At 35.0% G+C, this 13329-nt stretch overlaps 1 protein-coding gene across 3 annotated transcripts in view; it reads left to right on the forward strand.

Annotated features, from left to right (window-relative positions):
* Positions 1-13329, forward strand: part of LOC107065721 (dynein axonemal intermediate chain 4) — a 31402-nt gene that overhangs the window by 6266 nt on the left and 11807 nt on the right. For all 3 annotated transcript variants that reach the window (XM_089172657.1, XM_089172659.1, XM_089172658.1), the window contains one exon: positions 11433-11493. The gene's annotated coding sequence lies outside the window, so the exon portion shown is untranslated. The remainder of the gene's footprint in view (positions 1-11432; positions 11494-13329) is intronic.

Raw genomic sequence — 13329 nt, forward strand, 5'->3', positions numbered from 1 at the left:
CATCCTGTTCTCTCTTGGTTGGTTCTGTACTCTGTATATAGGTTCCTATGTACTCCTTGCAGTCATAGATTATCGTGCATGCATTAGGTCTGAATCATCGATTGGTACAAAGTTGTAACCAAAGTAGAAACATGCTTGTTTAAAATTCAATACTAAGTCGTTTCTTAAAACAATCATTTCAAAAACATAATTTTTGTATCTACATATAAAAAAAGAAGAAGAAAATAATTGTCAAACATGCATAAGTATCATAAATGAACAAATGGGAGGCATACCGTTTAGCGGATAAATATAAGTAAGACGATAAGGAGACATCAAAGATTTGCGACGTTAGGTTTGCGACGTCAGGGAAATGCGTTTGATCTGTGATTTGCTAACAACGTAGGTGGTGTGACGGGCGCAAATAATGCGTGAAAATACGAGTAGCGCTTAAGATGCAACAAGAACTTGCTTAAAGCGATAAGGGTACATTTGTACGTCATGTTGGCTACGTGCACTCGAATCTTAAAGGATACAATCCAAACTATATATATATATATATAAATGCGTTTAATACATAATCCTGACAAGAAACATATTTATAAATGTTTAACAAAACGATAATTGCAATTAGCTGTTAATGTCTGTGTAATCCGGTAGAAATTAACTCGAAACAGAGTCTTACAATTTGTAATAAGAAGATAAGAAAGAAAGAAATTTCTAAAGTTGCATGCATTTGAAAATCTGACTTTTGAACACGACCCAACTACGAGAAGTGAAAAGGAAATAAAAAAAAAAAAAGAGAAAGAAACAAAGAGAAGGGAAGTATAAAACACAAAGAACTCGTGACTGGGATATTAGAGGAGGATCAGAAAGACTCAGCAAAGAGTTCGAAGAGGATTCCTAATCCTCTCGATAGCAGAAGAGACTCGTGCGAGCAGTCGACACGTCCGAGTGCAGTGCTCCTCGTGCCATCTCATCTATAGCTTGCCTCGTGCCTGCATACTCAACGTTATTTCCATGGCTTGACTTATCTTTTTTCTTTCTTTCATTCCCTCTTTCTCCCTCTCTCTTTTTCTTTCTCTCTCACCTTCTTATCGCTGTAAGCCGTAGAATCAGAAATACCACCACCCGCTGACTACCGGACCCAAGATCCGGAAAACCAAAAGCGGCGACCGCGAATTCGCTTCTTCGACAGGATTGCCCATAGCTAATATACCGGGGGTACCAGAATTTTTTTGTCTAACTATTATTCGATGATCGTATATACTTAACAATTGATATCAGATTATTCTTGTAAGATTATAACGTTTAACGGAATGATACGCGTACTATTTCTTGTTTGCTTAAGGAATGAAGATCTAAAGGTTTCCACAACATTGGTTCAAACATTTTTCAAATATCTGGATAAACTGGTGTTGCTAACTAAGTTACACATTGAGAAAGAAGAGCATACTCTTTCAGTATGCGTTTCATCTTACTTCCAATTTCGGATCGGTCAAGTTCTTCTTCTTCTTCTTCTTCTTCGAGAGGATTTTGTTGCTTGAACTTGATGCACGATAAGGAAAGAGAAAGAGAAAGAGAAAGAGAAAGAGAAAGAGAAAGAGAAAGAGAAGAGGAGAAGAAGAAGAAGAAGAAGGATTGTGAGTTTGCAGTATATCCATGGAGTAGCCGCTTTGTTTCACACGGCACGTCCAGCAATTAGTATTCAGTCTCCTTGGGACACCCAGTGTAAGCGTGTATATAAGATACTGGCCTCTCCAAGTAAACTTGTTTATCAAGTTACACACGGCCCGGTGAGTCTCCCTCCGTTCGTCTCTCTTCGTCCTGGAACAGCTCGGAAAAGGATGGTAGAAAGAGCTAATTCTATGATGTACTTTTTCGAACATTTTTCTTCTACTTTTAACGGTCATCACCATTATAGATCTTAAGCAAAGACTTTAAATACGTAAGAGAGAAATGAAAATTTGATCTATCTCTTTCGTTCTAAACAAACAAAAATATAAGGACTCTGTTCTTGCAAAATTGGAAATAACTATTATTTACTATCATATTTTTACACAAGCATTATCGTACCTTACGGTGTACTATACGTCCACTCGAAAATTGAAATTATTTATATCATCGTGGATTATGAAACGTTAATGGCCTTGAAATTTCACGCGTAAGCGATTATCATACCTCGCTTATGGGCTATTTAAATCGCATCATTTATATATATATATATATAAAATATGTGTGTGTGTGTGTGTGTGTGTGTATATATGTATAATGCGTATGCGAATATGGACGAGTTGAATCCTTTGGGTAGGAAACAAGCAAACACTGCTAATACACTATTATACAAAGAGATTTATTCGAATCGAAATAATGTTTTACGATTGCCCGAAGTAGCGAGACGAATTTTTCGAACGATTTCCAACTTCTCCCTCTTACCTCCCCCTTTTCCCTCCCTCTCTGACTCACTCACGAAATTCTTGTCAGGAGGCCAATTTACGTTACGAGCGTGTACCGAGAAGTTATCAACATAATCGTAAGATAAACACCCCTCATAAAATTAAAAAGCTCGCACTCTCTGCACAAAGAATTTTTCTCTCTCTCTCTCTCTCTCTCTCGTTTGGTTTGCAGTTTCTCTTTCCCTTTCCTCTTTCTTATCCTTTATTTTTTTTTTTTTTAATTTTTTCTTCACTCGACCAAAAAGCGCTACCTCGAATTTATTCTCACGCATTTAAATCGTTTTATAAAAGATCTTTAAATCGTTTGTTAATTGCAATTTTGTATATTTAACGTTTTGCGCATTTTAAATCTAACGACAATTTATTATTTAAACGATGAATCCAAAATTGACATAATGATATTTAAACGCGATTCATGGTTGTGTTGGCAAGAAAGTAATTTCGGCTTGCACCAATAGATAGGATTATGTTTGTTTCGTTATTCTTTTATTAATGTTAGAATTTTTTTTCTTTTAAGGTTTGGTAGTTGACACTTTTAGATTGCTATAGAAACAAATTCTGTGTAATTTTGTTTACAACTGTTAGTTTAGAAAAAATTGCGTTTTATTTCATATTAGAAAACCGAAATTACTGTATGTTTCTTTTAACGTTTCTGCCGAGAGAAATTTTATTATTGTTTGTTATTTTTATTTTTTTTTATTTTTTTTAATCGATTATGGAAAATTTCTGTATAAAAATCGTCGATACTAAAATTAAACGATCTTACGCGTTTCCTTGGAAAAAGTACGAACGGCGGTGGAGGATTGGCGAACATGTTGGCGTCCCTAATTGTGACCTCCACACGACTGTTGCCATTATTATCAAGGCCGAAGATTGACCAGGCTTGACGACGCGGCATTACACCGAAATTGCTGAGGAATGCTCGTGCCTCTCTCCGAAGCGGACCATCCTCATTTCTTCCTTCCGAAAAAAGTCCGATGGCTTGTGGAGAAGGAGGAGCAGGAGAGTGAACTTAAACAGAAAAATAGAAGTTGAAGTTGAAGAAGAAGAAGAAGAAGATGAAGAAGCTCAAGAAGAAGAAGAAGAAGAAGAGAGAGGGAAAGAGGGAATAAAAAAAAGGAAAATAAGCAGAGAGCTACTAAAAGTCGACCGGTTGAGAAAATAAGAAAAAGAAGAAGAGAAGAAGAAGAAGAAGGAGGAGGAGGAGAAGGAGGAGGAGGATATGGATAAGAAGGAAAGAGAAGTAGAGAATCTCTCGAGTAGGATGGGGACGACCTTACGGAATAGGACAACCACAACGATGACAGAGACAAAGAGTCGAATGTTAATGAGGGAGATCGACCGGCAGTCCGAGGGACCACAAACAAGCAATACGATCATCCTCCATTTCTACCTTCACGGTCTCTTTCCTTTCAAATCTTTCTATTTTTATAACTTATAGTCTAATAAAACTTTCTTACACCAATGTTTCTATGTCTCTAATTTAGACTTATCATTTTGTATCGCTGTCGCATATTGCACAGCAAATATTGCTAGTGATTGCAATTACGTTGATTCGAAGAAAATATTTTATTCAAATTTGAATATGTACACGCGAAAGTTTGTAGGATGACTTGACGCGACAAATGTAATGGATTATTCTAGAGGATATCTTACGAATGCTATTGCGAAGATGATAAAAAATAGTAAGAATAGAAGGGTGGGGTTTGGCGGTGGGGGTAAGGCGACAAGGGTCGTGAACACCGGCAGCATACGTGATGATGCGAGCGTGACTCGTTCTTTCTCTTTTTTCTCTTTTTTCTCTTTTTTTACTTTTGTATTTTTAATATTTCTTTTTCTTTCCTTATTTCTTTCTTGTTCATCCTACAATAAAGTGATTGTACGCACTACGGTCGCTTCGTTTTATCATCAAACTTCCTTTCGCTAACATCAAGAAGATGCCTAATGTTGAGATTCGACTTTTCAATTAAAACAAAATAAAATAGTTCTATCTCTGAATGGAAAGTACAGTTTATTTAATATATTTTGATGATATGTTTTTATTTTTACACATTGATAGGTATGCGTAACAAATTAGCGATCAAAGAGATAACTAACAGAGGAAGGAGGTAGAATTTTTGCAGCAATTTCGAGAGTCCTCCATTCGTGTATGTAAACGAACCAAGGAGAGGGTGGAACGTTCCTTTTTCTTCGACGCGTGAATCCGGTTCTTTGTTGGACGATGGACCTGGCCAGGATTGATTGGGTCGAACTGGCCAATCGGCCTTTTCAAAGAGAACCTACTTTTCAGTTCTTTATTTTCTTTTTTTTCAATTTTCCACATCATACAACACCTAATCGACTAAGTCTGAAAATAATTCCTTTAATCTAAAGTTATCAGTTGAAAAATCTTTTCCATAGTTTTTCTTTAAAATATAAATGCATATATTTATATATATATATATTTCGCGAATGATCAATGTTAAAACATAATAATCAAACGGTAGAAGAGATTATTGCTATCGTACGCAAGATGCATTTTTATGGATATTTACCAACCCAAAGTGGGCTACTTTTTAAAGTGGCCCCCCCAACATCTATAATCATCGACGAATTAACGCCGTAAAAAAATCAAGGCCATCTTTGGCATACATCCTTATAGCACGTGTATGTGTATATCAGCTTGATCTAAATCAAATTTCATGGAGAATTATTTTTTTCTTTTTTTTTTTTCAGTAATATCAGTATCCTTTTCATTTCCTCATACGTCTAAGTTTTAAATATTCACACGTTTTATTTTATATATGCGAACTTGAAAATCAGTAATATTTTTATCCCTAGCTATCGTAGTATCCAATTAATGATAAAACATTAGATTGACATTAATATGAGAGAAAGAAAGAAAAGACCGTTTAATTATTTACCCTTGAGGCTATAATTTGAACATGCAACTCGTATAATATAACGACGATACCGTTCGCTGTCGATAAACTTTGCCAGCTACTTAACTTTATAGCTTAGCTAGATCATTCCTAGATCGTGTATTAACGATCTGGAATAAAGTCTGAGAGAGAGAGAGAGAGAGAGAGAGAGAGAGAGAGGGAAAGAAATGTCCTAATTACACGGTTTATGCTTCGAAGAACACGGAGCATCGTAAGCTAACGGTGAATACGATCACGATTGATTTGCCATTAAGTTTGTAACAATTATGAGATCATTGAGGATAATCAGAAATAGTTCGAAATATATTCATTTTATTAAAACGGGAAAAGACCGGTTCTAGACAAGTTTTATCATCATCATCCTCATCATCATCATCATCATCATCACTTTTTTCGTAATAATTCAAACTTATCGTCAAAATGTCGTTAAAAAAGAAAGAAAAAAAAAGAAAAAAGATTTGGATGAAAAATATAATAATATTTCTTTGCATCTATTATGAAAATATATTGAATCAAGTTATATACGTCTGTGCAACAATGTATACTGTAAGCTTGTCAAATGTACTCGAAAAAGTATGCCTGGCATGATCAAGAAGACGACTAAGCATGTCTAAGAGTCGATGTTTAGTATCGATTCAATTCTAAGCAAGAAGTAGAAGGAAGCTCGTCAAGTTATTAGACATGTGCTGGCATAGTCGACGGAAGGACCCACTTGAATGCAATCAGCTGCATTCAAGGCTTGCACTCGCTGTTTCTTAAGAGCTTTAAAGATTCTTCTCTCTGTGCCTATAGTATATCGATTTTTTTCTTTTACTTTTTTTTATATTCTGTATCCACTTGTTAAGAGAGTGCGAGTGTATTGACTCAGGACACATAGAAGAAGTAAACGTTACGACTTCCTCGCTCGTATGATTTCATAGCATCGTCAAAAGCAATCGTTAACGCGAGTCTTAGTCATTAATTTTCATGAAAAACTTTAATCAAATTAGTGTTAATTAAAAATGATTAAACGGATGGTAATTAAAGTTGATATGTACTTTGGTTGGCTATCACATTGAAAGGGGGGTTCTGTTCATTTATGTTGGTCAGTTGTTATCAGTGATCGATCCGTTCAAAATAAGAAGAAGAAAAAGAAGAAGAGGAAGAAAATGGCGGTTGGTAGAATCAAAGAGAGTGGACCGAACGAGTCTCGGAGAATTTCACACGGGAAGTCGTCACTCTTTCTTTTTCTCTCAAAAAAGAGAGTGAGAGAGAGAGAGAGAGAGAGAGAGGATTCTTTTCACAGACGCGTCTTCGTTCGCGCCTCACTTCGACACCCGCTGACATCGGCAAGATTGAAAACGGTCACCCAACTAACAAGCTCTCAGCAGTCAACGTACCTTTCCTATCGACTTTTCAAATCCGACATTTGATCCTTCGAGCTACGAAGTTAGCTGCCCAATTTTTGTACATCGACTAGAATAGCAAAAGAGAAAAAAGAAAAATAAAAGAAAGTTGCCCGAGTTCTTTTCGCGTACAAAAGTGTCGCGTACAAAATGAAGTATGGTCGCTAGGTTAGAATCGATTTGCTATGGTTTGCTATTGGTTTCTTTCTTCTCTCGATGGAATCTAAATACAGACTGAATCAACAAACTCTATTCGATTATCAATTATTTATTTCTTATTTTGAAAATTACTTTCTATGTATTTTTGTCTATAGAAGAGTAAGATGATTTTTATTTTATTTACGACTAAATGCAAATTAACTTTCGAGGGATTTTCATTATCCCCAAAAATCATGGACGATATTCGGAGTATATAAATTGTTGCTGACTCAGCCTATGCTTCTCAAAGATAGATAGAGAGAGAAAGGTTATTATAAAGTTTAAGCGGAACGAAGTCGATCTCGTCTTCTTGTAAAAGGAACCCGACGAGGTATCGAGATAATCTAGAAAGATAACTTCGACGTACATACATACATACATAGAGATCGTTAACGATCTGCCAAGCGGATCGTTGGCGGAAAGCTCAGAGGGCGTTTACCTTCGGTGCGAAGAATGGTTTCCGGTGTGGAAGATGCGAAGGGTAACGAACCACAGTATCCGGTGTCCAGATGCTCGTATCCGTTTACCATTCGTACACGGAGGGTGGTCACGTTATCCTCCTCCTCCTCCTCCTCCTCCTCCTCCTTCTCCTCCTTCTTTTTCTTCTTCTTCTTTTCGTCGTTGTTGTCGTGCAACTCCTTGTTTCTTGTCACGATCCACTCTTATATATAAACCACCTTCAGTATGTACAAATCAACAAAGATAGAAAGAGAAAGTAATATGCTTCCTTAAAAATAAATAATGTTAATTGTGCATGGATAAAAAAAAAGGTTAAATTAAAATGATTATAATGAACTCGTTTATTGTCACGTCAGTCACACCGCATTTATCCGTTCAATGGAATATTTTTTATTTGTACCGTGAGTTCAGAATTTTTACGAAAATTTATGATATAATTTAATTCGATTATTCGTCAATGTTTACTGACATTTAACGAGTACATTTATCAAAGTATATACGTAATATCAATCATACACGCTCACGTACACATTAACGCGTATCGTCATCGTTTGGTATAATATATAATTATCTCTTTCGAATTTCGCTCACAAAATAATGATCGATTATTAATCGTGAGATGATAATTAAGGATTGTCAGTATTGGATATTCTCCAATGATTCGATTCGATTGAATATATTGATGTAAAAGATGTTGGAAATGATTGTTATTAATTCAATCAAAATTTCCTATTCCACGAATAAAATATGAAATTGTCAGAGAATGACGGGAGAGAACTAACAATCTTCTCAATGGTAGGTCTTCGGAATCATATTCCCGCAAAACAAGGTGCATGTAATGAAATTTAATGCCGCTCTCTCTCTCTCTCTCTCTCTCTCAACTCCTTTAATAGCTCTTCAGATTGATTCATCTTCGATCTGTTTTTGCTGAAAATATTCCCTATCCACGCGTCTTGATTCATCAACGTCAAACCGAGGACAACGTGAACACGTCGTGGATTTGCTAACGTTATGCATTTATGATGAAAAATTAGTAATCGTAAAAGTTATTTTCAACATTCTCGGAATTTTTACCAAACTATTTTTATTTTGCTTCTATCATTCGAACAGTCTCTCTTCGATCTTCTTCTTCATCATCTTCTTCCTCTTTCTCTTCCTCCTCCTCCTCCTCTTCATCTTCTTATTTTTCTTCTTTTTATTTGATATCCTAGAGAGAGATCATCGATCTACCGGGAACACCTACGGCGAATCGAGTTTATTTTTTGCTTAAATCCATACTGAACTCGAACGCGTGACGATTCAATAAGTTGAAGATATTTCAAATAAAAACTTGAAATGAAACTCATCCCGACTGCGGTCAGTTACGTTCGTTTGATTCTCGAGTAAAAAAAAAAAAAAAAAAAAAAGAAAAAGAAAAAGAAACGAAAAGAACAAATTAAAATCAAAGAAATAAATAAATGAAAAATAATATAATATTATATGATACTATGATAAAATATAAAACATAATGAAGCTATTAAAAAGGGGTTCGACAGGAGGTAGAAATATTAATCGCGTCGATGCGATTATCGCCGATGCAATTATTCGTGCAATTAGTCGTACGTCAGGATAACTCGGTGAGAGGCGCCAGGGATAGGTGTAATCTGATGGTTCGAGATATCTCAACAGGCTATGACATAGCACTGCTGCACGATTTCGTCCGCGTGTCATTTCTAACCTGTGAAAGGAAACCTTTAAATCTTCTTAATTATATCCTATAACATCGTGTGCTTAACCTAAAGCCTTCCAAATTTTATTTACTTTTTTTATTTACTTTTATTTTCATCAATTTTCTTCACTAACGTGGAATTTGGAGAATGTATAATTTATTATCGAGCTAGAATATCGTTATCGTATCATATTCAAAATCATTTTTACATACATACTTTTTTAGTATCCGAGTAATAGAATGTTTAGACCCTTGTTAAAAATCCTACGAATTACCTGAATAATACGATTTAATGCACACAAATTCATCAATAAATTGAGCGCATATAAAATGACTTGTAACATATACTGATAAGATACAGAAGTTATATCACTGATAAGTATCTTTGGTGGTAAGGCTAACGGTTGATCAAAGAGATAGTATACAGCAACACGCGCTAACAACTATGTCCTGTCTACGTTATCGTTAGCAATGATAATATCATCTACGATTTATTATCATTATCTTGATTTTCGATTTAAATTAGAATTAATTATTAGTATCTCAATAGGGTTACACGCAACAAACAAACTAAACTTTGACTTTATAATGAATAATCTATTCGATTGGAACAAAATGTCAACTATTTCGTTAATGTTTCATCCTATCGAATGAACACATGGCTGTTCGAAGATGGAAGTAAGAAATTCAACGTAAATTCAATAAAGATGAGGAAAATCGTTTGGAGAGTTTGACCTCGAGTGTAAAGGGTTAACTTTAGCAAAGTCACGGACCGTGTGTATCATAAATTGACACGAGAATAAAATCGAATTGTTAATGGCAAGTGTACGGGAGTGATATATTGCGATGGTCAGGGTCGAGTAAGGTTTGATGGTACGAGTAAGAGAAAGATCGAGGGTGAGTAGGAGAATATGAGAAGAAGAAGAAGAAGAAGAAGAAGAAGCAGAAGAAGAAGGGGTCGTCCTTGCCCGCAGCTCCGAACTGGTTATGTCAAACAGCCGTGGAACGTGTTGTTGCCCTAACATGCTTTCGACCCTGCTCTTTCGACGTGTAGGCATTCGCGGGATGATCTGAACGTGTCTCTCTAAATGCTAGCTTTTTTTACTATCCTACTTCCGGCTCCACGATCGTCCATCACCAAGTCGTATTACGTCTCTTCCACATCGTTCGGTTAACAATCATGCTTCTTCTTTAACTTTGATTTTTTTTCCTTTTCTTTTCTTTTCTTTTCTTTTCTTTTCTTTTCTTTTCTTTTCCCTTCATTTCGCGAGAATCGATCGAGCGAGTTATACCCGACTTTCCGGTATCCGTTCATTTTGTTCTTTTCTTACGCATGTGTATGGCGATTCTTGACAACGATCGAATATTTACCCAAGTTCCTTGGAAAAATTTCCATCGCAATTGCTATAATTATTTCCTTCGATTGGCTCGATCAATTATTTATTATTTCTTCTTTTTTATTGGCTTTGTTTAAGAAATTACCTTAGATTAAAATTTAAAATTTTGAATTAACCCCTTAAGTTGCACACTCAAAATTTCAATAATATTTCTTTTATATATTTGTTATTTTTTCCCCATTCGGTTAATTATAACAAATTTATATCTTACAATTAGATTTCTGTCAGACTTGAGATATTTTCGCATGGTACGCGAAAAGATATCGTAATTAGCGCTAATTAAGAAAGATTCCAGATATTTGTCGAAAAAAAAAGAACAACAAAGAAAGAAAGTAAATAAAATAAAAGAAATTCATTCGTGTGTACGAAAGTATCCACGAAATCTGATGAATTTATGGAGCCTCCAAATGAAGTCAATTAAAATACAAAAACCGGTTTTATTAAGTTCGAAACCGTTAATCCTATAGTTAATTAAATCCTATAAACTTTGAACTAAAGATTTGCATATGCTGCTTGCCCCACCAATCTCTCCTCAAGTTTCCCTCCCTCACCTCTTTCTCTCTCTCTCTCTCTTTTATCGATCTTGAAATCTTTCTATTTATGCAGGACAAATAGGATAAACCAAATAGTCATGGCCATCGGTTGAATCATTGTGATAGTATTCGTTGAAAGTCGTTTCACGTAATTAACGTTACTAATTAACGTCCCAACACATCCGGAATAATTATATCCGACAAAACTTTGAGTTTTTTGATCAAGTATCTATGTATGTTTCCTTGTTTTAACTTTTCATACTCTCACGTGTCTTACATTCAATTAAATATAATAAAATTATAAACTATCGCGTTTGTTTCTCATATGTGTGTGTATGTGTATGTGTGTGTGTTAATTATTTGATTTTATTTTTTGGTAATATTTTGTTGTTACAGGTGAACGTTCATTGATAAATCAAAAGGATGTTCGCCAGACTTTGCAGACAAGCTCCAAACGGTAAGTCGAAAACGTTTAATCATTGTCATTAGAAATTCTATATATAATACTTGTTAATTATATAATCAGAAAAGTGATCATATTGATACGAGGAAGCTGTTAGTAGAAGCAGGGTCTCGTCTCTCTCTCTCTCTCTCTTTTTTTCTCTTTCTACCTCATGGTTATGAACTTACTCGCAAACAATGGTAGAACTCTCACGGCGATATATCACTCTTGACTTCGTGAATACCTTTTACAGATCGTGCATTGTACCTTTTAACGTTGAGCTCGAAGTAAAAGAACATTGAGAGATGATTTATAGACTTTAACTTTTATCTCTTTTTTTTTCTTTTTACCTTCAAATTCGTAACACTGACTGAACTTTTGAACTTTTATAGATATAACCAAAATTAGATTAAAATAATTATCGTTGTGAAATCATTTGCAGTAATGTTCGTTGACTCGATTCCAATATCAATGTTGTCATTTTGATTAGATCAAGATGATTACGAAAAATTGGACAATACGAACAAGTTAGCAAATTTAACTATATGTATAGTAGAAGAAGAAGGAGAATAAGAAGAAGAAAAAGAAGAAAGTTATGTTGCACTTCCGTATGCATACGACTGGGGGCGGCCCTTTAAGTGGTAGCCATGAGCAGCTTGTTGAACACGCCTTAACCTCTGTGATCTTGACTTTGCGGCTTGTCTTAGGCATAAGACTGGAGATGGTAGTTATTAATACGAGGAATCTGCATAAACCATCTTCTCTTAGAATCTCCTTAACGCTCTCGTGTGTCCTTAATAGCTTACCGAGCTACCTAAGAGGATATTGTTCAAATTTCGCTAATATTTTCTTTTTTATACCTTTAGGTATCATTTCTTTAACATTTTACACATTTGGAGCGGACAAAATATTTTAAAGATATTTAATTGCAATCGTTTTGGTTGACAAATCATTCTTTTTGCAATGATTTACAGCTGTTTCAATTTCATAGAATATTTGTTCTTATTCAAAAATCGATACGAAGAAGTTAATTATTATCGACTGTAAGCCCTGACTGTTACTGAAACTTTTCGAGAATCTTAGGGTTCGCGTGTCGAGGTCAGGTGGTACCAACCAAGAGGCGTGGGAACGGGAAAGTCGTTTTGATGCTTTTAAACTCTCGAATTAATTTCTTTTTCTTCTTCACTGGGTGTAAGAATGGGAAGGAAGATTTTCGAGTCTGAAATTGGTATTTATGTTAAAACCTTCGTAGAACTATTCCAAAATTACGAAATTAACATAACGAGACTTATTATATTAAATTAAGTGAGAGAATCATTTTGTTAAAACTAACAAAATCTTTCAAAATGTGGATACTTAAATTAATCTATTAATAATAAATAATAAAAGCATTAATTATAACGAGATAAGTAGTTATCATTCGATCGAATGGATTTGGAAATTTAATTGAATTATAAATATTTGTTGACTTTTGTATGAGTGAGAGATTTTAACTTTCACAAATTGTAGCTTTTACAAATGTAGGTTCCTCGGTCATAAATCTAATCCCTAATAACCGTAATTATTCTCATTATCCTCGCCGAAAGGGTAGAGAAAAAGTATCGTCTATCGGTTGAGAAAGAGAAGAGAAATAATTATCCGTCTGCTAATTAAGTCATCATCCTGAAAGAAAAAGTAATGTCTTTGGTGGTTCGAGGAGGACCCCATTAGCGTTAGAAAGTTGCAAACGTTTAACACTTAATTCCGTGACTCCGGAGACATTCCGGCATTCTGAGAAATCCAGAATTAATGTACCAATTAATAGCTTCATCTGTGGGGTACCTTTAACAGTTGGAAATTATTATGTTGTTT

The sequence above is a fragment of the Polistes dominula genome, unplaced genomic scaffold, assembly GCF_049000335.1.
Source record: "Polistes dominula isolate Pdom_NZ unplaced genomic scaffold, Pdom_raw_medaka contig_23, whole genome shotgun sequence".
In the NCBI taxonomy this organism is placed as follows: domain Eukaryota; kingdom Metazoa; phylum Arthropoda; class Insecta; order Hymenoptera; family Vespidae; genus Polistes; species Polistes dominula.